The sequence below is a fragment of the Panicum hallii genome, chromosome 4 (genome assembly GCF_002211085.1).
Source record: "Panicum hallii strain FIL2 chromosome 4, PHallii_v3.1, whole genome shotgun sequence".
NCBI lineage: Eukaryota > Viridiplantae > Streptophyta > Magnoliopsida > Poales > Poaceae > Panicum > Panicum hallii.
Window position 1 is genome coordinate 10,930,913 of NC_038045.1, and position 27,661 is coordinate 10,958,573.

At 47.9% G+C, this 27,661-nt stretch overlaps 1 pseudogene; it reads right to left on the minus strand.

Moving 5' to 3' along the window:
• On the minus strand, positions 1–27,661 carry LOC112889982 (annotated as a pseudogene).

Here is a 27,661-nt window from a genome sequence, read left to right on the forward strand (position 1 = left end):
CTAATTGGCTAGAGACTGCACTATGCTGCCGATCATGTAAAGTGCAGTACAAGGCTTGTCCACAGGAACCTGAAGAAAAAAAATGGCATAAGGGCTTCAGATTTGGTTTCAGATATTGTTTTTTTCATGTGGATAAGGACACGTACCGCGTGTCCAGCTCCTAGGATCCAATAGAAATGCAGGTTCTTGTATGATCGGACGAAGCCATCTGTGAGATAGTAAGGGTGACAATAATGCAGAGGCTTCCTCGGCAGGCTCAAGAAGTTACGCAGCCCATCCCACCTGAAATGCATGTGAAGTGAGAATTAAGAGTCTGAAATATGCAAGTAGCATAAATGGCAAGATGTAGCCTTACTTGAGCCTCTTCACCCATGCTTCTGCGCCGACTGTTGAGCAGATCACGTCGTACTTCAAAAGAAAATTGGTGAGTAGTTAGCAGTGCGGGTATATGGTATATAATAATTGAAGACGTGTTGACTTAAAATTTGACGATGATGGACCCTGCGTTGACCAACGCGAGGATCTGGAGATCTGATTAACTCTAGTGCATAATCCAAATCGGCGCGTATGATGTGCACGGGCGTGCCAGTCAGTTTGACCATTCAACTGACAAGGTACGTAACGATGTTGCTTCGGCTAATTAATAAAATCATGACGCTGAGCCAATACAATACTTGGACGAATAAAATATATAACGATCTGTCGGCTAGAAGATAGAATTGAAATACTTCAAAGCTGATGACTGATAGCCGATACGAGGAATAATCATTCAGGTATGTAGCGGTCAGTAAATAGATTAACAAGCTTAGCAATTGCTGAACAAATAATAACATAGGTGCAACTAGATAAAAGTTTGGTAAAAGCTCAGTAAACGCCAAGAATAAAAGACTATCGGCTTAATGAAGCACACTGTTGAATTCTTCATAATATGACAACTAAAGTAATATAATAGATGTAAAAGATATACTAGTCGATAGATCTTAATCAAGGCGAAATGATCCAATCAAATCAAGTAAGAGGTCATAAGATGCAGCCTTACGAGATGTAACAGAATCTATAACCGGTAGGTAAACTAGATGAAGTTACAGCGATGTGCTAGTAATTAAAGTCTAGAACACCTGGTAACTGGTAGATGAATCTAAACGAAACCACGACGATGCGCCCGGTGGTTAAAGCCTAGAACACCTGGTAATAGCGATGCCTGTAGATGAGCCGGAGGTTGAGGCGATGCAGCCCTACTCATCGAAGAAGTCACCGGAAAACTACATTACATCCTACTCCTAACATAGTAGCATGAGAGCCAAAATGATAAATTATATTAGTTGGTCGAGGGGTGATAAACTTTTACAATGGTCAAAGGGTACATATTTATACCATGGAACTAAGCACTCCTATCTGGTCACGACGTACGCGATCTTGCCTAACAAAAAATATCTAAACAAAAGAAAATATTAGACTCTAACTTCTCTTATACAGAGTCCTCGCTAATTAAGCTTCCTCTGATCAGTCCACAGAAAAATCGATCCACAAGTATGATTAATCTTGGACTCCATGATGGAACTTGCCTTCTTTATTTTAATCACCTCTGCACGCACGTGATGGCTTGGACTCTCTGCATGTGGTTTCTTTATTCTGCTCATCTCTTCTTGTCTTGTATTCCATTCCACGCATGCATGCTTCTTAATTATTTAAACCGGCCACCATCCTTTGTTTAATTACCTTGCATGCATTTTAGAGATGTCACTTTCCAATGTGTATACGCATGCATGCCCGCCTACGCTTGCAACCTTCTGGAAAGGACAAACAACGTCTTTAGAAACTTGCCGATCGCCGTCCACGTGCACGCTTGATCCTTCTTGTTGCTCGTGACTCCTACATGTAGCCGATGATCTCTCGTTATCCTGGATTATCTGGATTTATTGGTCAAAATCCGGTGTCAATAATATGGAATTTTGAAAGGATTGTGGCCCAAAAAAGGATGAATTGGGACCTTTTCCAAAATCTACCAATTCCTTAACCTACAACTAGTATTGCACAATTTAAGAATTTAAACTTACAAACTGGAGCACACTAGCAAGGAAATTCTAGATAGGTAAACATACCAACATGCTTATATTTGCCTAAGAAAGATCATACTATCAAGTATTAAGCCTAGACAAAAGAGCGTACTAGAAAGAGATAAATCTACTCAACAAACGAGCAAACAAAGTAAAGAGTAAGAGAAGCTAAATAAATGCTTGCAAGTAAAGGAGAGGGACACAAGACAACCAGATTTTTTCCCATGGTATCGAGAAGTTGACGCTCCCCCTAGTCCATGTTGAAGCACCCATAAAGGGTTGAGCTCCCTTGCATCACCAAGTGTTCACTAAGAATGCTCCTTCTCCATCTTCGAAGCGGCGAGCTTCACACTGTGTACAATCTTCTCTTCTTGGGACTCCACAAACTCCAAGAGCTCATCAAGAGCCTCCGGGTCACCAAAACCGCCTAGGTGCCATCTAACACCAAGACTAACAAGATCTAAGCCTTCGGTTGACCTACACTAAGCTAGCCTAAGCTCAAGCACACTTGCTACTCTCGAATGGATGAATTCTTTGTGTTTGGATCAAATATCAACTTAAGATCTTCTTCTCATGGCTTCAAATGCTTCTCTTCTGCTCTGGAGTGGCCTCAGATATTCAGGGTGTCAAAAACAGCTTAAGAGACCTGAGGGAAGTGGTTATATAGGCCAGAGATCAAGCCATAGCCGTTGAGGATTAGTTTCCCGAAAAGCATAAAGCGTTGGTTAAACCGGTGGTAGGCGTCGGTTTAATCGGTCATACTGAGCTATAAATAGTAGCAGTTAAACCCTAACGGCCTCTGATGCTGATGTTATTGCACCGACGCTCGTCGGTTTAACCGGTGCTGAAGAAAATCTTTAGCCAGGCCACTGAACCCCAAAAATGCTCTCTGAGTAATCACAACACTATTGCACCGACGCCTCCTTTGATGCCATCGGTTTAGCGGTGCTGAAGAGTATTTTAGTTGGAGCAAAACTTTGGTACCGAGTAATCAACTGATCAATGCACTGATGCCTTTGTGCATAGCGTCGGTTTAACCGGTGGTACTATCATTTCAACACTTTGATCGTCAGTTGAATTCCTGGATGCACCGACCTGTTGTTTTTTTGTAGCATCGGTTTAACGACTTGTTGATTCTTTCTGCCACTTGTGCAATAGACTTGGAGTTGAGTTTTTCTTCAAGTTTCTTCTCTTCTTCTTCCAAGTGTTGTTTTGACTTCTTTGAGTTGTATGGGACTGAGCTTGAGCAAGTGTGCATAATTTTAAGGCCAACTTTCACTAGATCAAGCTACTAACTCAAGAACCCTCTTAATAGTATGGTCAAAGACTAAAAACTATAAAATCTGAACTAAATCAAGTGTCCTTCATCTCCTTTTGACACTTGATACTAGAAAGGTCCTTAATCTTCATGTCCAAGTTCTTGACACACATTTCCATGCAAATTGAGGGGTCTCCTTTCATATTTCATATGAGACATAACCAATATTGAATAATTCCTTCAAAACACATGTTAGTCACATATGGTTGTCATTCAATCACCGAAACTTACCATGGCATCTGTTGGCCTAGATGCTTTCAATCTCGCCCTTTTGGTGATTGATGACACCATAAAGTAGAGATAGAATAATATAAAATTGAAAACGCTAAACAACAACCCATGCGAGATAAGAGATAAACAAAGAACTGAACAAGAAAGCATTACTGAAAGGAAAGCACATGTAGGAAAATGTCAATACAAGAGGAGACACAGGAACTAAATGATATGTCCATACATCAAAAGCCATGAAAGGTCCAAATCACGCCACAAACCAGGCTGCTCCCCTTATCTCTACTCCCCCTATCTATCTCCCCCTTTGGCAACAAAGCACTAAAAAGGAAGGCGAGAGCTAAGGGTGGAGCGGGAGTGGCAGATGGCACGGTGAGGTACTGGTCGATGTCGTTGTCGTCGTCTGAGGTGTCAGTGGTAGAAGCAGTCTCGACTGGAGTAGTCATCGGAGTAGGTGGAGTAGAAGGAGCTGAAGAAGCGGCTGGCTCCAGGGCAACAGTTGTGGACTCTGTCATGAGCACAAGTGAAGCGGCAAGTCAGGTGACAAGAGTGGAGTCCATCGAGCTGGGACGGACGACTTCAGAGCGAAGCGGCTGAGTCGGAGGCAGAGTCTTGTTGAAGCTTAAAGTTCTGACCGGCAAGGATAGAACAATTGAAGGAGGCAAATATGACTGTGCCATCCTTTGTTGAAGCTGCTAAACGAACTGCTGCTGCTCGAGGTACAGTGCACGCTGCTGCTCTGTCATCGGACTTAGCTGAGGTGACAGAGCTGCAAACAGCCTGGTCTGAAGAAGTGGAGACATCAGGAATGATGCTAAGGGTGTCTGCATGAAGCCGCAAACAGGTGGAAGAGGGCCAGCAGGGTCATACTGGATCTGCTGAGTATTAGGAAGCTGGGGCTCTGGCAGTCCAATGTGATGGTAGATGCTCCCAAAGCAGCTAGAAAAGAATGTGAACATCTGCTGCTGCTTTAGGAGCTGCTACCTCATGGCCTCCTACTGCTGCCTCATCTCCTGTAACATAATCATTTGGGCCTCCTGAATGTGGGCCTTCTCAGCCTGAATCCTCTCCTATCTCTCGTCTGAATGACATTGCTGCTCTATGAGTGTCTGAAGAATGCTAGCTAGCGTGTCCGGAACTGTGACCTGAGCTGCCGTGATGGGAGGTGGTGGAGGTGGACTAAGATCATGACGCTCTGTCACAACCTCTACTCTCGATGGTCCTGCCTCGTGGTTGTGAGCTGCTCGCTGGACTGGAATAGTAGGCGTGAAGTCCTCATCATCCTCTGAGTCATCTGAATCTGCGGCAAGGTAAGCTGGTAGGCGAGCCTCTGTTGCTGCAAGTGCCTCAGCCTCTGCTGCTGCAAGTGCCTTGGCCCCTGCTGCCATAGGGTCAGCCTCTACCTCAGTCTCGGCCTCCAGTCTCTGCTTCAGAATCTGCTCTGGTCGGCACTGACCTCTAGGGCCTCGATGACCATCACGTGGTCCTGTTGGTGAGTACTCCTTGAAGCGCGACCTCGACCTCTCAAGCTCGTGCATATGCTCATTCTCATTCAACTGAGCGTACAACCAGCTGATCCAGTGCGTGAACGGCTGTTGTTGCTACACGGTCATGCCATCCATGATGGCATCCTCAATCTCACAAATGAGTAAGTCAACAATATCAAAATCTCTGCCCATCAAGATGTGAATCAAGAGCAACTGCTGCAGAGCTATGATGCACTCATTGTTGCCCTGCCTATATAGCAGACTCCTCCTCAAAGCCATGTGTATTGTGTAAGCGACTGGAGTGAGTCTGTCTGGAGTCCGAGGTGTGTCTAGCAAGAAAGGCTCTGTGAACAACACTCTGACCTTGTCCTCTAGCGGGTAGATAGCCTCATGTGCATGATGTGGAGCCTCTGCATCTCCATAGGTCAATAAGTGCAGGTACATGGGCTCATCTGCAAACTTGACTCCCAGGCGATGACACAAGATGTCGCGAGTCATCCTCCAATGGCCACCAGCGAACATAAACTGAATATAGTGCCTCTCTGCCTCGACAAACACAGTGGAGTAGAAGATCCTGACCCATTCCTTGACATAATGAGATCTCTCACTGAGCAGATCCACAAGTCCTGAGTACTTCTCAAAGAAATGGAATACTGGAACTCCGCCGGCTGACACACCAAGAGCACCCTAGTGGAGGGTACGGTGCTCGCTGAACTTGACCCCTGTCCGGGTGTAGGCGTAGTAGAACGCCTCCTAAAGCAAGGTCCAGAAATGAGGGTCCATCCTCGCCTCCCTCTCAGTACCCACTAGACATCTAGCCTCACTGAACAGAGTCTGCGGATCATGGGCCCTGGTAGCCCTCTCAGATCCCTCAGTATCACTGGCAGGACAATGGCCTGTGTGCCATGCTCCCGGGCTGGTTCGTCTGACTCTGAACTGCTGCTGTCAGACTGTTGCTGAACTGTAGCCCCTTGCCTCTGAGTGCCTCCACCTTGAGTACGAGGTCCTGAACGAGCAGGCGGTGGAGTGGCTGTTGCTGCTGAAGCACGTGTACGCCCTGAACGGCGTAGCAGCGGGGTGCCTTGAGCGGCAATTATCGCTATCTCTATCTCGGCTGCTACTACCCCTGACCCAGACTCCCCTTGAGTATCTGCTGGTGCCTCACGGATACGGATCGAGCGCTACAGCTATTCCTGAGTGTCTTGCACTACAAGAACTCTGTCCCACTCGCATTCCTCGCGAGTCCTCTTCCTCACAGGCTTCTCAACTGCCTTTCCCTTGCCTTTCTTGTCGCCTGCCATCTGCCATAGAGAACGGTGGAAGATAATATTATAAGGTAGGGCTATATAAATAGTACAAGACCATACATAGAGGATAGAAAAACCTAAGCAAAGCAAAGATTGATATGAGCCTAAGCATGAGTTCTTGTTGATGAAACTGCCAAGATCTCACACTATTTGATTGAAGGGGTATGTGCAAGGGTGTGTGTGCTCATTTGAGATGGTACGTGACAAGATGTGCACAAGTAAGAGTGTGTGTGCGCCATGAACCAAACAGAAGATCATTGAAGCATAAATCATGGCAATCTTTTAGTCATGTGGATAAGATGGAAGTCTAGGTATTGGACACACGCTACAATGAGAGAGGATCAAGCAAAAAGCCATACCACTGCTGGACAGAGAAAAACGCGAAGAAATTGCCTAAGAGGGAATCTGTCGAACACCTGTCGTGCTCCCTGTGCACGGGTGGAGAAAGGAGCTCAGCTTCTCGGGCACCTACGACGGTGGTGCGCGTGATGGTGCAGCGGCAGAGCACGAGCGGTGCGATGGTGTGCGTGGCGGTGGCGGGCAGTGCGGGTGCGTAGCTCGGAGTGGTGGCGCGGGGCGCGGTGGTGGAGCCGCGGTGGTGGAGCGCAGAGAGCGGTGAGCGAGTCCGGCGAGGTGGCACGCAAGCGCGGGGACACGGCGACGTACGACATACGGAAGGCGGCGCATGAAGAAGCAGGGAGCAGCGTGACGGTTCCTCTGATTTGGGGGCGGAAAGAGAAGAAAGAGTGATTAACGCGCGGGACCCGCGAAGGGATAAGGAAGAAGCTGACAGAGCAGACCCACGCAACAGCAGAGCATCGGTTGAACTGACGGCCAAAAAGTATGCCGTCGGTGTAAGCGCTGGTGAATGTTTGATTGGATTTGAAAGTTTTTGAATTGAGTCAATGGAAGAGTCACCAGTTGAACCGCTGAGCTGTCAGTGCATTCGTCGGTGAGGTGGGAACAGTAGCAAAAATGACGATCGTTTGAACCTACGGGCTGTTTTTTACTGACCGGTTGATTGCTTAGTAGTGAGGTTTTAGGGAAGAAATTCCAGTAGCACCGGTTGAAATGACAGGGCGTCGATGTAAGCGTTGGTTGTTTCAACAGTGGCTATGATCACTGTTCTGAACTCTTTGAAGCACCGGTTGAACCGTCACTTGCATTGATACACCGTCACTTTAACCGATGGTACTGAAATTGCTGCGCTAAACTACAAACTCTACTTCTGATCCAAATTTCAAAGAACCAAAGGCATAGACACTCAATTTGGACAATTTTCGAGAGACAACCTCACCCCTCAAACACTCATACAATATAGTTGCTCAAAAGCTAATATATAACATAGGCAATAAAAAAACAAGCGAGGATAAACACAAGATCCAAGGTATGTATGAGCCATACGGCCTATGAACTTAGAGATTGAAACTTTAAGTTCGCTAGGACATTACTCAATAGGTATGAAAGCGCAACATTAATCTTATCACTCTTGTTGAGTTGATATATCATATTGAGCATGAATATCATTCTCTAAGGGTGATTTACTCCTTTGTGATGCTACTAACACGATGCAATACTATGCAAGATAAGAAATTAGATATGAATGCATGCTATATGACAAGCAAAATGCATTGCAAAAAATAAATCTATCTTGTCAAGTTTGAACCCTTGTCAAGCTTACTCATGATGAACCCAACAACATGCCATAAGCGAAACAAGGGACCACCGGCTCATGCAAGACCCATGTTTATCACTGTCTTGACTAGATTAGACAAGCCCCTAACAGATGTACATATGAAATGCAACTACATGACAAGGAAATTACATGATGTTAGAAGCATCCAAAATGTTAAGCTCACTTTGCAACCTACAAAAGGTGCTCTCATCTAGTGGTTTTATGAAGATATCTGCCAATTGATCTTCGGAATGAACACCACAAAGTGATATATCATTCCTTGCCACATGATCTCTTAGAAAGTGATGGTGAATATCTATATGCTTCGTGCAAGTGTTGAACTAGGTTGTTAGCAATTTTTACGGCACTGTCGTTGTCACAAAGGAACGGAATCCTATCTAGTTTCACACCATAGTCCAAGAGGCTTTGCTTCATATAGAGGATTTGAGCACAACATGCCCCGGCGGCAATATATTCCACCTCCGCGTGTCAGACCCGGGGCCACGGGGCTGTGTACATTAAGGAGTCCGTATTGGACTAGGGGATAGGACATGTCCTGTACCTCATTTATATTGTATTCTACTCGCATGCGGAGTAGAACTAGTCGATACAGAAGGAAACTACTCGAGTTGTACTTGAGTACGATTCCTAAGCTAGTATCAGGCTAGGATTCATGTAACCCTGTCCCCCCGGATATATAAGGGCGGGCAGGGACCCCCTCAAAACAAGAGATCACCAGATCAACACTAAGGCAATACAAACCATCATACAGGACGTAGGGCATTACGCATATTGCGGCCTGAACCTGTCTAAATCTTGTGTTGTCTGCACCTTCGAGTTCCTGATCTCGGCGCATCCCAACCTAAAACCTACCACCTTGGATATACCCCTTGGTGGGCAGCCGGATAAAACCCGACAGCTGGCGCGCCAGGTAGGGGTGCGCATCAGAGATCCGCTGGAGAACTCGATGGCGATTTTCAAGTTCCCCAGTCCCGTGCTCCCTGAGGGCACGACCTTTGTTTTTGGCTCGTGGGTCTGCGTTGCCAACGGCGCCGGCGGTTCCCGTCGGCACACCGTCGACGACACCTTCAAGCTAAAGACACTCGCCGCAAGGCTCGACGACTTTGTCGATAATCTCGACGAGTTGCCGTTTTCTGACTCTGCCAGGGAGACCGAGGCAGCGTCTGTTTCTACCGTTCCTTTTTCCACGTTGGAAAAGGACTTGAACTCTTTGCTCCAGGCGGGAGGTTCCGGGGCCACCGCATGTCGGGAGGCTGAAAATCACCTGGCCGCTTGCGGGCTGATGATCACCACCACCTCCGAAGGACGAATTGTTCATTGGAGGGGGATGAACTTGTCCGACTCACTCGGACATGAAGACCGATTGGTAGCCCATCTGGAGCCTTTGCCTTTTCAGGAGGGCAGGGCGTTGGCTGCCATATCCGAGGGCTCGACTGAGCTAGTCGAAGCCCCTTCCGAAGAACTCGCAACTCGCCAAGTCCTGATGGCGGAAGAAGGGGACGACGACGCCCTCATCCCCATTGGCGCACTTGACGGCATATCGGAAGATGAAGACACCGCAGAAGCCGAGAATGAGAACGACGCTGAGCGCGACGCGCGACGTGCAAGGAACAGAGCTCGTGCGGTTCGCAGAAGGCGCGCCAACGAGCGCATACGTTCTGCACAGCGCGAACTCGACGCCGAATTCGCCGCGGCAGATGAACATGGTTTTAGGACTCCTGTGGCCAACATTGCTCGGGTAACAGCACTACTCGAGCGAAGCAACGACCCCAACGTCTGACAAGCACTCATCTACGCCCAACGGGCGTGGGTCCAGTTGGACCAGCAGGCTCCGGCATCGCTCGTCAGGGACGAACACGTCGGAGACAGCCGAAGCCAGGCCCCAAGTCGAACAACGGGTCATCGCCCGCGACCCCAACGCAGCAACAACAATGATGGCGTGGGTGGAAGCCAGATCACCGGTGGGAGGCGACAGCCACCTCCGGCAAACAACCCGAGGCAGCCCAATCCTCCACGTCACCAACCTGATCTTTGTCAGAAGATCAATGAGGGGCGCGATGCCCGGTCAGTCCTCGACTCGAGGCGACGGGAGCGCGAGGCAGTCGAGCGAGACGATGCTGACTGCAGCGATCGTTTCCCCGTGTTCACTGCGAGATTCAACAACTACAAGTACCCGGAGGGTTTCAAGCCAATTGGCATTACCAAGTATGACGGCAAGCAGGCCCCCCAGCAATGGCTCCGCTGTTATTCTACTGCCATTGAGGTGGCTGGCGGCTCCAACACTACCAAGGTCGTCTACTTTCCGATGGCTTTGGAACCTGCACCGTTGACTTGGCTGGAAAGTCTCCCCAGCGATTCCATCGACTCCTGGGAAGGCCTCAAGAAGGTCTTCATCGATAACTTCCAGGGGGCCATATCTCGAGCAGGAACCCGGCACGACCTCGCCCAGTGCAAGCAAGAGCGCAATGAACTCCTCCGATCCTACACCCGCCGTTTCTTCGATGTGCGGGCCACCATCGCCAACATCTCAGAAGAGGACATTATCGACTGCTTCTACAACGGCCTCACTGACCCAGGTATATATCGTGATTTTGGGCGTAACAGGCCAAAGACAGTTGCAGGTTTACGCGACATGATGCACGACTGGTCTGAACAAGAAGAAAAGATGCGCGAGAGGTTTCCAAGACGTACCGACCTCAACCATAAGCGCAACAACGACAACCGGGCTGACAAAGGCCAGCGTGATTTTTCGGGTTCTTCCCGAAAACGCAAGCCAGACGATCTCGTCGCAGCTGTGGACCGTCCTTCGCGGGGCAAGAAGTCGACCACACAGGAGCAGTTTGAAAAACTCTTGCAGAAGAAGTGCCCGTGGTGTGTCAACTCCAAACACGCAGCGATCGACTGCTTTCAGCTCAAGCGCACCTTCGGCTCTCCTGGGAACGGCAAGAAGAACAAGTCGACGGGCAAAGAGCCCGAAGACGAGGAACAGGAGGACAAATCTGAGACGCCTAAGTTCCAGGATGCCTCCAAGACCGTCAATGTTATCTTTGGCGGTGACGAAGATTTTTGCTCCAAGCGGGAACAGAAGTTGCTGCTACGAGAGATCCTGTCAGTTGAACCAGCGGTACCACGACCACTCCGATGGTCGGAGGTCCCCATATCATTTTCCCGTGACGATCAATGGACTAGCTTCTCCGAGCCTGGGAAGTTCCCACTGGTGCTGGATCCCGTGGTCGCAGAAGTCAAGCTTACTCGGGTTCTTATCGACGGCGGGAGCGGACTCAATCTTATCTTCGCCAGTACACTAAAGAAGATGGGTCTGGACCTCACCAACAAACTTGCTCCGAGCAAAGCTCCTTTTTACGGTATTGTTCCTGGCAATGCCGCGCATCCGCTTGGGACAGTTGTTCTTCCAGTCACTTTCGGGACGAGGGAGAATTATCGTACCGAGTTCATCAAGTTCGAGGTGGCCAGCTTCGAATCTTCCTACCACGCCATACTGGGGAGGCCGGCGCTCGCCAAGTTCATGGCGGTGCCACATTATGTCTACTTGCTTCTCAAGATGCCAGGACGTAACGGTGTGCTCACGCTCCGAGGCGACTTGAAGAAGTCCTATGATTGTAACCAAGAAGCCATCCAGTATGCATCGACTTCCCGCGTGCCAGATGCTTCCGCTGAAGTACTCGCGGCCGCACAGCAACTCTCTCAAGCTGAGCTGGACATCCCGACGAAGAAGGCGAGTAAATCGGGCGTCAAGTCGACGGGCGAGGTGGCTCTCAAGACGATCCAGCTCCAAGAAGGCGATTCATCTAAGACAGCCATCATCGGCGCGGGCTTGGGTGACAAATAGGAACTCGCGCTCGTCAGTTTCCTGTGGGCTAACCGAGACATATTCGCATGGAAGCCATCGGATATGCCAGGGGTGCCCAAGGAGCTGATCGAGCATAGTCTTAATGTGTACCCACAGGCTGTACCAAAGAAGCAACGACTTCGTCGTTTTGCCCCCGATAAACGGGAGGCTATCAAACGGGAAATAGCTAAACTCCTCGCGGCTGGATTCATTAAAGAAGTATTCCACCCAGAGTGGGTGGCTAACCCCGTCCTTGTATTAAAAAAGAACAAAGAATGGAGAATGTGTGTCGACTATACCGATCTCAACAAGCATTGCCCAAAGGATCACTTTGGGCTCCCTCGCATCGATCAGGTAGTCGACTCAACCGCAGGTTGCGTATTGTTATGTTTCCTTAATTGTTACTCAGGTTACCACCAGATCGCTCTCAAGGAAGAAGACCAGATCAAGACCGCGTTCATCACCCCGTTTGGGACTTATGCCTACAAGACGATGTCTTTCGGGTTGAAGAACGCTGGCGCCACCTATCAGCGGGCAATTCAGATGTGCTTTGCTGATCAGCTACACCGGAACGTGGAGGCCTACGTGGACGACGTGGTTGTGAAAACTCGAAGTCCCGAGGGCCTCATCGCGGATCTGGAGGAAACTTTCGCCAGCCTAAGGAAGTACCGATGGAAGCTTAATCTGACTAAGTGCGTTTTTGGTGTTCCGTCAGGAAAACTGCTCAGGTTCATAGTCAGTAACCGGGGCATTGAGGCCAACCCTGAAAAGATTACCGCCATCACTGATATGGAGGCACCTGCCACAATCAAAGATGTACAGAAACTTACAGGGTGCATGGCAGCTCTCAACAGATTCATCTCCTGGCTCGGGGAGAGAGGATTACCTTTTTTCAAACTCTTAAAGCATCAGGACAAGTTTCACTGGACAGAGGAAGCCGAGCAGGCTCTGCAGAATCTCAAGCAACACCTACAGTCACCCCCGATCCTCACAGCACCATTGCCGGGCGAGACTCTTTTACTTTACATTGCAGCAACTACCCACGTTATTAGCAGTGCTATTGTTGTCGAGCGCTCCGAGGAAGGCCATGCTTTTGGCGTGCAGCGGCCCGTATACTTTGTCAGTGAAGTACTCTCGGAGTCTAAGGTGCGCTACCCGGCGGTCCAAAAGCTTCTCTATGGCATATTGATTACTTCGAGGAAATTACGCCATTACTTTGAAGAGTACCAGATCGTCATGATCACAGACTACCCGCTGGCGGATATCCTACACAACCAAGATGCCACGGGTCGTATTTCAAAATGGGCAGTGGAACTGGGGGCTTTGTCGATCAACTTCAAGCCACGAACTGCAATCAAGTCCCAAGCTCTAGTCGACTTCATGGCTTAGTGGAGGGAAAATCAAGTCTCAACTCCAGTTAACAAGCCAGAGCATTGGACCATGTACTTTGATGGTTCTCTCAAGCTCGATGGCGGCGGCGGTGGAGTTTTATTCATTTCCCCGAGAGGCGAACAGCTCAAATACGTCCTCCAAATTCTCTGGGAGGTATCCAACAATGAAGTCGAGTATGAAGCGTTGCTTCACGGGCTCCGTTTGGCGATATCACTAGGGATTAAGTGACTACTTGTATATGGCGATTCACTCTTGGTCGTTCAGCAAGTCAACAAAGAGTGGGACTGCAACAAGGTGACCATGGAAGCTTATGTACAAAAAATACGCAAGCTAGAAAACAAATTTTCTGGCCTAGAAATTCACCATGTGCTGCGGGAACACAATGTTGCTGCCGATGCCTTATCCAAGCTGGGATCAACCCGAGCTCAAGTCCCGGCAGGGGTATTCGTTCAGGAGCTGACGCACCCGTCCATCAGCCCTTCACCACCGGTTTCCACCGCCACTGGCTCCGTACAACCAGAACGGGAGGTACTGCTGGTCGGTGAGGACTGGAGAGGACCTTTCATCGACTTCATCCGAGATCTCGTCTTACCGACCGGGATGGACCCCAAAAGCGCTGGTGCCGCCCGCCTCATGCGACGGAGCAAGGGGTTTGTCCTAGTCGAAGACAAACTTTATCGGCGGAGCGCACGATCCGGAGTACTCATGAAATGCGTCACAACAGAAGATGGTCTGGACATATTGCGAGAAATACACGAGGGCGTGTGTGGTAACCATGCCGCCTCAAGGTCACTGGTTGGCAAAGCATACAGAGCCGGTTTCTGGTGGCCTACCGCCGTGTTCGACGCCGAAGATCTGGTACGTCGATGTCAGAACTGCCAGTTCTTTGGTAAGCAAACTCATGTCCCGGCCCACACCCTCATCACCATACCGCCTTCCTGGCCGTTTGCTTGCTGGAGCCTCGATATGATTGGGCCCTTCACAACGGCGGCAGGAGGTTTTACTCATGTTCTGGTGGCTATCGATAAGTTCACCAAGTGGATCGAGTTCAAGCCGATCGCCAAGCTTACCCCAGACAGGGTGGTCGACTTCATCTCCGACATCTTACATCGTTTCGGCTTCCCCAACACTATTATCACTGACTTGGGTTCAAATTTCACGGCCAACCAATTCTGGGAATTCTGTGAAAACTCATCCATCGAGGTTAAATATGTTTCAGTGGCTCACCCAAGGGCAAATGGGCAAGTCAAGAGGGCGAATGGTTTGATTATCGATGGCCTCAAGAAAAGACTTTACGACGCCAACAGCAAAAAGGGCGGGAAGTGGATTCACGAGTTGCCACACGTAATCTGGGGGCTCAGGACTCAACCTTCAAAGGCCACAGGGCAGACCCCGTTCTTCCTTGTCTACGGCTCCGAGGCGATTCTTCCAGCAGATATCATGTGGAAATCTCCAAGGGTTGAGATGTATAAAGAAGGCGAGGCGGACGAAGCACGACAGCTGGAGTTGGACTCTGTTGAAGAGGCTCGCTGCTCTGCTCTCGTTCAGTCAGCCCGTTACCTACAGGGAATCCGGCGATATCATGATCGCAACATTAAGGAAAGGTCATTTAGCATTGGTGACCTTGTCCTTCGTCGCGTTCAGGATGAGTCGGGTTTGCACAAGCTTAACTCAAGATGGGAAGGACCGTTCATCGTCAAGAGGGTTACAAGACCGGGATCTTATCAACTCCGGCACCCCGATGGTCAGGATGTACCCAACTCGTGGAACATCCAGCACCTGCGACGGTTCTACCCCTAGGCAAACTCGTGTCCAATTTATGTATGCATTCATGGCAAGTTTTACTTTTTCTGGGTCGATTTGGCGGCTTTGTGCCACACAGCCCGAAACGTAAATTCTTGAATATAACGGTGGCGGCTTCTGGCCACGCTCAAATTCTATATAAAATCGACTACTTGCCGTCGGCACAAAGGTCGTCGCGATGCTAATCGTGTTCTTTCAAACTGGTTAGGCCCGTCTGGCTTGGGTTCTATCTAACTCGTTTGGCTATTCCTGCGGTGGTCACACCTCAGGGTAGTTTTCGACTGTTTGCCATAAGCATCCTAGTCGTCGCGCCACAGACTGCGCGTTCCGGGCCCGAGTGGATCCTTTTTGGCGGAATCTTATCTAGCTCACCCGATGAGCTCTCGCGAAGGGCTAAATCGACTACTCTCTGAGTCGCTGCACTCAGAGGTAGCACGCCTATGCTTCAAAGCAGATGGGGCTTTTAGTCTGCACATAAGGCTACAAAGGAACAAAGGTGGTTTCTTATATTACAAAAAGTCTTAAGTACTAACGGTTCAATCCTGGACCATGTTTCCTACAATTTTTTCAGCTACAGGCCGGACCTCTAGCAAATACTCGCGGAAGCTTTCATCAGAACAATCTGCAGCTGCACCCTCCGCGAGTACTTCTAGCCGAGCCTTTGGCCAGAAGGACTTTACAAGGCCTAGGGCATGGCCCACGTAAGATGTGGCAGCCTCGGTGACGAAATTGAGGATCTTTTGTGGCGCCCCGCGAAGACGATCAAGTAGTGGTTGCCCATCTTCCGCACCGTCTTCCCGGGGATCCACCATCTCTACGAGTTCTTGAGCTGCCACCTTCAAATCATCGAGTTCCTTCTGGCGCTGCTCTTTTTCCTCGCCCAAAGTCTTGATCTGCTGGAGGTAGTCGACTAGTTGCTTCTCTGTGTCGGCCATCACCTTCCGCAGACCCTCGACTTCATCTGCGCGGCGATATAGCATGTTCTTCAGATCAGTAAGCAATTCCTCCTTATAATTTAATAGCTGCTTAAGTTCTGCGATGATAAGCAGGTTTCAGATCATGAAGTTACCGACTACGGGTATGACTCCGAGAATTGAGTTCAACATACCTTGATGGGTTTTCCGCTGTTCCTTGAGTCGGCCTTGGAGCTCGATGATATTTTGCTCGAAGCCGGCTCGCTCCTGCAGCAGCTCGTCGATACGCCTGGTGGACTCTTCCAGCTTCGTTGAAGTTTTCTGGTTCATGTCCTACATGTTTTTGGGCGTCAGAGGATATCGACTTCATCATACAGTTACCAGTGGTCTAGTCAAGACTCACCAGAGCAAATGAGTCGATCGCCTTGATCATTTGGCGCAGGCGGCTCAGATCATCCCCTGGGAGGTGCACCTCTTGGAGTATATTGGTGTTTTCCCCTACAGGGGTCGGCAACTCGGGTGCCTCGCAAGAAGCACCCGCACCCTCCAAAGTTGACGGCTGCGAGGTCCCTGCAAAGGACAAGTGTTAATATAGCAATGATTGTGGCACAAGGCAGTGGGATCATTTACCTGCACCGTCGGCGGGAACGGCAGTGGTAGCCTCGACTTGCTCATTGCCGGGGGCTTCGGGTTCTGTGTGCTGGAGCTCGGGTAGTGGTGAATCAAGCATGATTACATCTGCCCTCCCTGCTGGCTCCTGCGCGTCGGGTTGCCCAGGCGACAGCTCGGGGGCCGGTGGCGCCAACTCGAGTTCTGGCGTCACCGCAGCTGTTGATCTGCTTACGACAAAAGCACAACATTTTTACTGTGATCTTTACACATGGCTAAGGGCAAGGTCCAAGGCATTACTTACATCTGGGATCGCGTCATTGTCGGCTTCCTCCATACCAGCTTCAACGGCTTCTTTATCATGGTACTCGTGGCTGGGGGAGTTGGTGTACAGGACGAGGGGGCTGGCAGCTCGGGCACGGCGATGTCCGTGACACCTATTGCCGGCGGCGGCGCTGTTTCAGTCGAGGGCGTGAGCTGCCCCGACATTGTGCCTGCCACGGCAATTGTCACATCGTCTGCGACAGAAGGTGGTGGATCGGCCCTCTCGCCCTCTATGGGCTCGGCTTCTGGTGCACCTTTTCTGCTGGGGGGCACTTCCGCTACCTTTTGGCGCTGGGAGCCGGGCAAGGAAGATGAGGGGCTGCAAGACAGGGTTGTCATCAGTGTTCAGCAAAACAACTCGACAGTTTGTATAGTTCGACAAACACTTACCCGGCAAGGTCCGTGGCGCTGGCTTTGCGTTTCCTCATATCCCGACGTCGCCGGGGAACGAGAGGTGCGTCGTCCGACCAGTCCACGGATGATCCGGAGGAGTCGTCGGCTTGCACCCTCTCCCCAGCCGCCCGGCTGCCCGTGGCTGATTCGCTGCCAACAATTTGTTCTTTCTGTGCTTTGGCGGCACTGGGCAGCGTATGGTAAGGCCGGGGCAGATCGGGGTGTGGCGGGTAACTCCGATACAATGCTGATGAATCCTGTATTAAGACAAATCGACAATCAGTTAGTATCAACTCTTCAGATCAAGGGAAGAAGTTGAGAAGTCGAACACTTACTGCTGGTGGTCGATTCTGGGCTGTAAACCCTGCTGGAACATACGGGACAGCATCCACATCTAGTAGAATTCGCCTGACGCGCATAAGTGCAGCATCGTCCCCAAGCTCTTCTGCGCACATACGGGATGGGTCTTCAGATCCCAAGTACTCGAATCCTAAAGTATGGCGCTGCTGAATGGGTTGGACCCGGCGTTTGAAAAATGATAGCATCACTGATGCCCCGGTTACCCCTGTCTCTTTGTGCGCGGCAATCAACTCGAGCAATTCTTTGACTTGGTCCATCTCGGCTTCATTTGGCTCCAATGTCCATTCGCCACGCTGAACAGGGGGCTTGCCGGACCGCACAGGGAGTTGGGGGGCATGGTTCGCAATGTAGAACCAGTGTTGTTTCCACCCGGGGACATTTGACGGAAATTTATATGATATGTATTTATCACTAGCGTGCTGCCTAAGCTGGATTCCAGCGCCTCCTATTGCAGAAGGATTTTTCGAGGTGGGCTGGGGCTTCACACGGAAAAGATAGCGGAAAAGAGCCCAATGCGGTTCAATTCCGAGGAAAGCTTCACAGAAATGAATGAAGATGGAGATATGGCAGATTGAATTGGGGTTGAGGTGTTGCAGTTCAATCCCATAGAAGTAGAGCAGACCACGGAAGAAGGAGCAAGTGGGGAGGGCGAATCCTCGTTCAGAAAAAGAGCAGAAAGAAACGATTTCATCGACATTTTCCATGGGAAATGGATCGCGAAGAGGAAGTCGCCAATTGATGAGATCCCTTTCCTGAAGCAGACCCCCCAATACCAAATTTGCTAAATTTTGGCGAGAACACTTACTAATTGTCCATTCTCCAGTTGCTGCTTGCGCCTCTTTCAGGTCCTTCTGGTTGTTTTTCTTCGGGGCCATTTCGAATCCTTGCAGCCACGAGTTGTTTTTACAAGGGCTCGGGGGCTGTAGCGGTGGGCTCGAAGATCTTCGACTATGCTGGGTGGCGGAAGGGCTCGGGCAGGTCAGACTCTAATTGGGATTTTGTTTTTTTTTTCTGATGGCGGCGTCAGATCTGAAGGCACAGGCAAAACCCTAACTGATCGCGAGGTTAAATAACCAGCGGTCAGGCAGTGGTCACTGTGTGTAAGAAGAAGCATCGCGCAATAGGATTCATTGGATACAGGCGGTTTTTGGCACATTTTTGGGACCGTTACCCGATTCACCATTTTTTCTGGGTTAGTTGTCCCAAAAAAAGAGGTTTTTTGGGTTTTGAGTCTAATTTTTGCTAATTGCCTCCTTTCAGACTTTATTTTTCAAAAGGAACTCTTTTTTGCCACGACCTTTGGGATCCTTTTTTCCAAAAGATTTGGACTCAAGGCTCGGGGGCTGTACGACACGTGGCATCGACTACTTATTTTTTGAAAGTACTCGAAGGATAAGAAGGAAAGATTCAAGGCTAGTTTGACCCTCAGCTTGATTCTTTGATTCAACCTAAGGCTCGGGGGCTACTCCATATGGAGTGCGATTATTCATCGCACCCCATATAAAAGAAAGAATTTGGGGCAGGAGCACCTCATAGCTTCGATGCAGTCAGAAGAGTACTCGAAGAGCAGTTTCAAGACGGAGCTTCGAAAGAAGTCGAAGATGGCTTCGGAAGTACTCGAAGAGTCTGCAGTGCTCAGCTACGAAGAGCTCGGGGGCTTGTCAGACCCGGGGCCACGGGGCTGTGTACATTAAGGAGTCCGTATTGGACTAGGGGATAGGACATGTCCTGTACCTCATTTATGTTGTATTCTACTCGCATGCGGAGTAGAACTAGTCGATACAGAAGGAAACTACTCGAGTTGTACTTGAGTACGATTCCTAAGCTAGTATCAGGCTAGGATTCATGTAACCCTGTCCCCCCGGATATATAAGGGCGGGCAGGGACCCCCTCAAAACAAGAGATCACCAGATCAACACTAAGGCAATACAAACCATCATACAGGACGTAGGGCATTACGCATATTGCGGCCTGAACCTGTCTAAATCTTGTGTTGTCTGCACCTTCGAGTTCCTGATCTCGGCGCATCCCAACCTAAAACCTACCACCTTGGGTATACCCCTTGGTGGGCAGCCGGATAAAACCCGACACCGCGGTTGACAAGGCCACGGAATTTTATTTCTTTGAGGGCCAAGAGACCAAAGAACGACCTAGCAAGTGGCACTCGCCCAATGTACTCTTGCGATCCACACGACATAGGGCAAAGTCCGAATTCGAGTATCCCAAGAGTGTAAAACTAGCGCCTTGGGGTACCACAAGCCTATGTTAGGTGTATGTTTGAGATATCTAAGGATCTGCTTCACGGCACTATGGTGGGATTCCTTAGGGTTAGCTTGAAAGCGAGCGCACATACATACACTAAATATGATATCGGGTCTAGATGCAGTAAGGTAAAGAAGCGACCCAATCATAGAACGATAAAGCTTTTGGTCGACCGGTTTCCTCCCTCATCAAGGTTGAGATGTCCATTGGTTGGCATTGGAGTCTTGATCAGCTTGCAATCATCCATCTTGAATTTCTTTTGGATGTCCCTTATGTACTTTTCTTGATGGACGAATGTTCCTTCCTTCAGTTGCTTGACTTTAAACCCGAGGAAGAAGTTGAGCTCACCAATCATGGACATCTCGAATTCCTTAACCATCATATCTCCAAACTCCTTGCACAAAGTGGGATTAGTTGAACCAAAAATGATATCATCAACATAGATTTGACATATAAAGAGCTCGTCATTGATGATTCTTGTGAATGGAGTTGTATCCACCCTCCCAATCTTGAAGCCCTTCTCAATAAGGAAGTCACAAAGGCGTTCATACCAAGCCCGAGGTGCTTGCTTGAGCCCGTAGAGCGCCTTATTCAACCTATAAACATGATTAGGATATCTAGAGTCCTTAAACCCGGGAGGTTGTTCAACAAACACCAACTCATTTATGAAGCCATTTAAGAATGCACTCTTCACATCCATTTGAAAGAGTTTCATATTGTGATGTGAAGCGAACACTAAATGGATACGGATGGCTTCAAGTCTTGCGACTGGTGCAAATGTTTCACCAAAATCCAATCCTTCAACTTGTGCGAAGCCCTTAGCCACAAGTCTTGCCTTGTTGCGAACCACCACAACATGTTCATCTTGTTTGTTGCGGAAGACCCATTTGGTGCTGATGATGTTCTTGTCTTGAGGATGTTCTTGAAAAACCCAAACATCATTGCAGGTGAAGTTGTTGAGTTCTTCTTGTATGGCCATCACCCAATCCTGGTCCTCAAGAGCTTCATCTACATTTGTGGGTTCCAAACAAGAGACAAACGAGTAATGTTCATAAAAAAAGGCATATTGACGTCTACGAGTTCTTACTCCACCGGAAGGATCTCCCATGACTAAGTCATTAGGATGGTTCCAAGTTGTCCTTATTTGCTTCTCTTGTAGTAGAGGTGATGATGCTTGTGGTGGATCGACATCTTCGGCTTGGGCTTGGGCCTGTTCAAATGTGATGTGCGTGTCATGAAATGGAAGTTGATTTTCTTCATCTCGGACATCTTGAGCATCTTGAGGAGGATGTGAAGTGCCTTCTTCTTCATTGGATGACTCATCATGTACACAAGAATGTGTCCGAGTAGGTTCATCAACCTTGGGTTCATCCTTGGAAGAAGCTTCAACTTGAGTGGATGGTATGAGAAGCTCTTCATCCTCCTCCTTTGGTTTGACTTGTCCAACGGCCATCTTCTTCATGACATCTCGAAGTGGTTCATCACCTACATCATCACAATTGAAACTCTCCTCCTGGGAGCCATTAGTTTTTATCAAACTCTATGTCACATGTTTCTTCAATCATGTGAGTAGCATTATTGAATACTCTATATGCCTTAGAGTTTGATGAGTAACCAACAAGAAAACCAACATCACAATGACTTTCAAACTTCCCTAGGTGCTTCCTTTTCTTGAATATGTACCACTTACAATCGAAGACCTAAAAGTAGGAGATGTTGGGCTTCCTCCCAATGAGAAGCTCATAGGGCGTCTTCCTCAAGAAGCGGTGGAGATACATCCAGTTGGATGCATGACATGCGGTGTTGATGGCCTTCACCCAAAACCGTTGCGAGATGCCATAGTCATCCAACATGGCTCTAGCAAGGGTGATCAATGTCTTGTTCTTCCTCTGCACCACTCCATTTTGTTGAGGAGTGTATGTTGATGAAAACGCATGCTTGATGCCAAAATTGTCGCAAAACTCTTCAACTAGAGTGTTCTTGAACTCCATGCCGTTGTGACTTCGGACCTTCACAACACTTGACTCAAACTCATTTTGAGATCTCTTGATGAAGGTCTTGAAGATCCCCACCATCTTGCTCTTGTCCTCTAGAAAGAAAGTCCTAGCATATCTAGAATAATCATAGACAGTGATAAGACAATAGAGATTACCGCCAAGACTCTTGCAGGTGGTTGGCCTGAAGAGATCCATGTGAAGAAGCTCCAATGGTCTTGATGTTGACAAGTAGGCCTTCATGGGATGTGAAGTTGCAAATTGCTTCCCGGCTTGGCAAACACTAAACAATTTGTCCTTCTCAAACTTCACATCCTTCACACCAACCACCATACCTCGTTTGAATGCCTTCTTGAGTTGGCTCATTCCAATATGAGCAATACGGCGATGCCAAAGCCAACCTAAGGATGTCTTGGTGAAGAGGCACGTCGTCAAGCCAGCATCGTTAGAAAAGAAATCAACAAGATGGATGTTACCATGTCGAAACTCTTTGAAGATAAGGCTCTTGTCCTCCTTGCTTGACACAACAACATCACTTTCACTAAAAGTGCAAGTTAGTCGCAAATCATAAAGTTGTGCAATAGAAAGCAAATTAAAACTAAGAGAATCTACATGCAAAATATTGGAAATAGAAAGATCCTTGGTTATGGCAACCTTACCCAAACCTACCACTTTTCCTTTAGAGTTATCACCAAAGGTGACTTGTTCATGATTGCCCACATCTTCATCTAGTGAGGTGAACATCTTTACATAGCCGATCATATGTTGCGTACATCCGCAATCAAGAATCCAATATTTTCCAACGGCTTTGTAGTTCACCTTGTAGTTACATCTTGCCATGAGACACATGGGTGGTGGAGGTAGAGGTGGTTCATCATTGTTGATGGCGATCCCGGTGATCTTCTTCTTGGATTCATCATCACTTGAATCATCGCTTGAAGTCTCGCCATCGGTGATCCACTCTCCAAGAAAAGCCTTGATTTGTTCCTTCTTCTTGAAAGACTTCTTCTTCTTCTTGTCACTTTTCTCATAGTCTTTCTTCTTGTGCTTGTATTGATTGCCATCATATTCATGATTCTTGTTGAGTCTTGATGGCTCGGGGCAATCATAGTTGTACCCTTTCTTGTACAACCTTGACATCATTTTTGTGGTCTTCCTCATGAGAGCTTGATGGAGGGGCCTTGCACTTGTTCTTCTTCTTTGACTTGTGGTCACTCTTGGCTTTGAGTGCAAGGTCCTTCTTGGCTAGAGGAGGCTCAATTTCCCCCATGAAGAACATTTCATGGGACCGGATCTTTCTGACAACATCGGCCACTTCAAGGGTGTTGATGTGCTTCTCATATAGAAGAGACGTGACGATGTTGTACTTGGGCTTGTGAAGAGAGTGAAGTATCTTTCGGATGATATCACTGTTGGACAATGGAGAAATTTCAAGAGCATTAATGTCCTCAACAAGCACATTTAATCTAGAATACATTTGGTCAACTAATTCATTTGGAAGCATTTTAAATTCATCGAGCTTGTCCTTAAGCACTTGGTATTTGTCTTCACGAAGTCTTTTAGACCCAACGTGAATCTTTTCGAGCTCATCCCAAATATCATGAGCGGTTGCCTTGCTATGCACACGAGCAAAGATCTCCTCACTTATAGCCTCAAACAAAGCATTTTTAGCTTGAGCATTCCACTTGATTTGAGAGTCATTAGGAGCTCTATGCAAAGCATTCGCGGTGACCTCCCAAGCTTTGGGGGAGAGGGCCCCAAGATAGCTCTCCATGCGAGCTTTCCAATAGCCATAGTTTCTCCTATCGAAGTTGGGCGGTCCACTACTACTCCCTGAGGCTATTCTCTAGAATTTTAAGCCTATAAAAGAGAGCCTATGCTCTGATACCAATTGAAAGGATCGTGACCCAAGAAGGAGATTAATTGGGACTTTTTCAAAAATCTACCAAGTTCTTAACCTGCAACTAGTATTGCCTAATTTAAGAATTTGAACCTACAAACTAGAGCACACTAGCAAGGAAATCCTAGGTAGGTAAACACACTATCATGCTCATATTTGCCTAAGAAAGATCACACTCAAGTATTAAGCCTAGACAAAAGAGCACACTAGCAAGATAAACCTACTCAACAAGCGAGCAAACAAAGTAAACAGTAAGATAAGCTAAATTAAATGCTTGCAAGTAAAAGAGAGAGAAACGAGGCAACCAGATTTTTTCCTATGGTATCGAGGAGTTGATGCTCCCCCTAGTCCATGTTGGAGAACCCACAAAGGGTTGAGCTCCCTTGCATCACCAAGAAGCAAGTGTTCACTAAGAATGCTCCTTCTCCATCTCCAGAATAGCGAGCTGTACAATCTTCTCTTCTTGGAGCTCCCACAAACTTCAAGATCTCACCAAGAGCCTCTAGGTCACCAAGACCGTCTAGGTGCCATCAAACACCAAGAGTAACAAGTCCTAAGCCTTCACTTGACCTACTCTAAGCTGGCTCTAAGATCAAGCACACTTGCTACTCTCAAATGGCTGAATTCTTTATGTTTGGATCAAATCTCTACTCAAGATCTTCTTCTCATGGCTTCAAATACTTCTCTTCTGCTCTGGAGTGGCCTCAGGTATTCAGGGTGTCAAAGACAGCTCAAGTGACCCAGGGAAAGTGGTTATATAGGACGGAGATCAAGCCATAGCCGTTGATGATCACTTTTCCAAAAAGTATAAAGCGTCGGTTAAACCGGTCGTAGGTGTCGGTTTAACAGGTCACACTGAGCTATGAATAGTAGCCATTAAACCCTAACGGTTTCTGATGTTGATGTCATTGCACCGACGCTATACACCGATGTTATACATCAACGCTCGTTGGTTTAACCGGTGCTGAAGAGAATCCTAAGCCAGGTCAATGAACCCCAAAAATGCTTTCTGAATAATCACAGCACTAATGCACCGATGCCCCTTTTGATGCCGTCGGTTTAACCGGTGCTGAAGAGTATTTTAATTGGAGCAAAACTTGGGTACTGAGTAAGCAACTGATCAATGCACCAACATCTTTGTGCATAGCGTCGGTTCAACCGGTGGTACTCTCATTTCAGCACTTGATCGTCAATTGAATTCCTGGATGCACTGACCCGTTGATTTTTCATAGCGTCGGTTTAACTGACCTATTGATTCTTTCTGCCACTTGTGCAATAGAGAGTTGAGTTTTTCTTTGAGTTTCTTCTTCTGCCAAGTGTAGTTTTGACTTCTTTGAGTTGTATGGGACTGAGCTTGAGCGAGTGTGCATGATTTTAAGGCCAACTTTCACTATGTCAGTTTACTAACTCAAGAACCCCTCGTAATAGTACGGTCAAAGACTAAAAACTATAAAACCTGGACTAAATCAAGTGTCCTTCGTCTCTTTATGACACTCGATACTAGAAAGTTCCTTAATCTTCATATCCAAGTCCTTGACACGCATTTTCATGCAAATTGAGGGGTCTCCTTTCATATTTCATATGAGACATAATCGATATTAAATAATTTCTTCAAAACACACGTTAGTCACGTATGGTTGTCATTCAATCACCGAAACTTACCATGGCATCTATCAGCCTAGATGCTTTCAAATTTGCCATGTATCTTTAAACCTTGACATTCTCCAACAAAATATAAAAGTAAAAATCTATAGGAGTGGTGAGATGTCTTCGTTTTGTACCTGTCCATTGTACACCATCACGTTCACTCCATATGCCAGCAGTTCATCAACCTGCAGTAGGTATCGATCAACTCCAAAAGTTTCATCTGTATTACGAAACTTAAAATTCACCAAATTAAGTAGAGTCAATAATTTGTTTCCGTAACTCATTGATAGCTGGCTTCATGAAATCGTTGGCCAGAGCGTCAAAGACCCGCAGAGACACTTCTTGCCAGCTGCACAGAGTTGATCAGGGGACAATATGGACACGAGACAAAGATATTCATCAATGTGCAATGTGTTCAGGTTCTAAGATTGTGGCATGTAAAAGGAGATCCACTCACATGAAATCCTTTGGGATGATCTTGAATTTTTTCTTGAGGAACCCGTTTACAGTGTCGCTGACCATGTTGGAACCATTCTTAGCCGTCTCGCTGTGGCTTGGTGACAACAATGGTCGTGCGGCTGAGTTTGAGGACACCGAGCTCACAGTGGTGTCAAGCATGAAGTTCTCCATATTCTGCACAATGTCATTAGGGGACAATTCATTAGTCTGTGCCAAGCCACCCTACTCTTTTTTTGCAGTTGTTCAACTTAGTAATATGAACGAGTTGCTAAGAGTTGGTTTACACTTACGACGCTGCCACTCTTGGAGTCTATCAAATCAAGCAAATCAACCCATGGCTGCCACAAACTGCGCAGCCGCCATCTGCTGTTTCACCGTCACCGCCATCCAGAGGTAAAGCCAGTTTCAAATTTCAATTACGATCATCCAATAGATTGACTAAGCTGCCAGCGAAAGCTTACATGATAGCCTTGCCCACAACGTTGTCGTCCAGCCTTGAAACGCCCTCTAGCAGCCATGGATACGACAGCTGCTCACATCAAGAAAAATGATTTGGTTAGAATTATGAAACTTTAGGTGATGAATCAAAAGTTTTTCAAGAACTGATTTCCTCACCGCATAATCATCCGGTGATATCCAGCTATCACCGAGCACAACACCTGTGGGAAAATGGCTGGTCAGGGAAGAAAATAAATTAATTCAGATCGATCGAATTGCATGCAGCTGCTTCCTTATTCATAATGTCCGGATTGAGCAATGAGCACATGGAATCAGTGTTTAATTACCTCCAAGGGTGAGCTTGAGAGTGCCAGCACGGATGGCCCTTGCCACGTAGACCCCAATCTTAGCGGCAAGCTTGCCGCCATAGGACTCGCCGACTAGGAACAGAGGGCTGCTCTGTAAGGTGGGTATCTCCTCCACGACGAGCTCCTTTAGAAGCTCGGTCATGTCCTTGGCCGCCTGCAAGTCCGTCTTCGCTAGCGCATTTAGGTCGTCCACGTAGCTGAATCCGACGCCCACTGGGTTATCCTGCCCTCATCGTGGTCACACGTACATCAGCTTAGGGATAGCAAGCATAGGAGAAGGAAAAATAGAGAAATGGAAATGAAGGTCTCCTTGACGTACCACAAAAATGAGGTCAGCCTTCTGCAACCATGTCGAGTTTCGTGGATTGAGGTCAACATCAAGAGGCCCAATCTCTAGAAAGTTCCCGTGGCCTATTCCCAACTGTCCCTGATTAAGAACACACAAACGACGCTATAAAAAACTTTGTCCCTTAGAAGATAAGGTTAGCCGAGTTTCAGGCTTTGTATTGATAGGACTGGTCGAATATAGTACATACTGGGCCGCCTTGAAGCCAAAGGATGGTTGGCCATGGTTTCATGGGCAACGACACCCTCTGCGGGCTCCGGATGTGCCACCAGAACATGTGGGCTTCTGCAAAATGGTGAACCATAATGGAGAAGCGAGTTAGATTGATGAAATGCAGTTACAAACGAGAACAAAGGAGAGTTGATTGTGTGCAGTGGGTTACTCGGCCGGACTTCTATGTATCCCCAGCGTTCCATGCCGTCAGCGGTTCCCGAAGAAATGGATACCTCGCCATGAACATGGGTGAGGACGAGGAGGCAGAAAACAAGAGTGATGCCTCGGATCCCCAT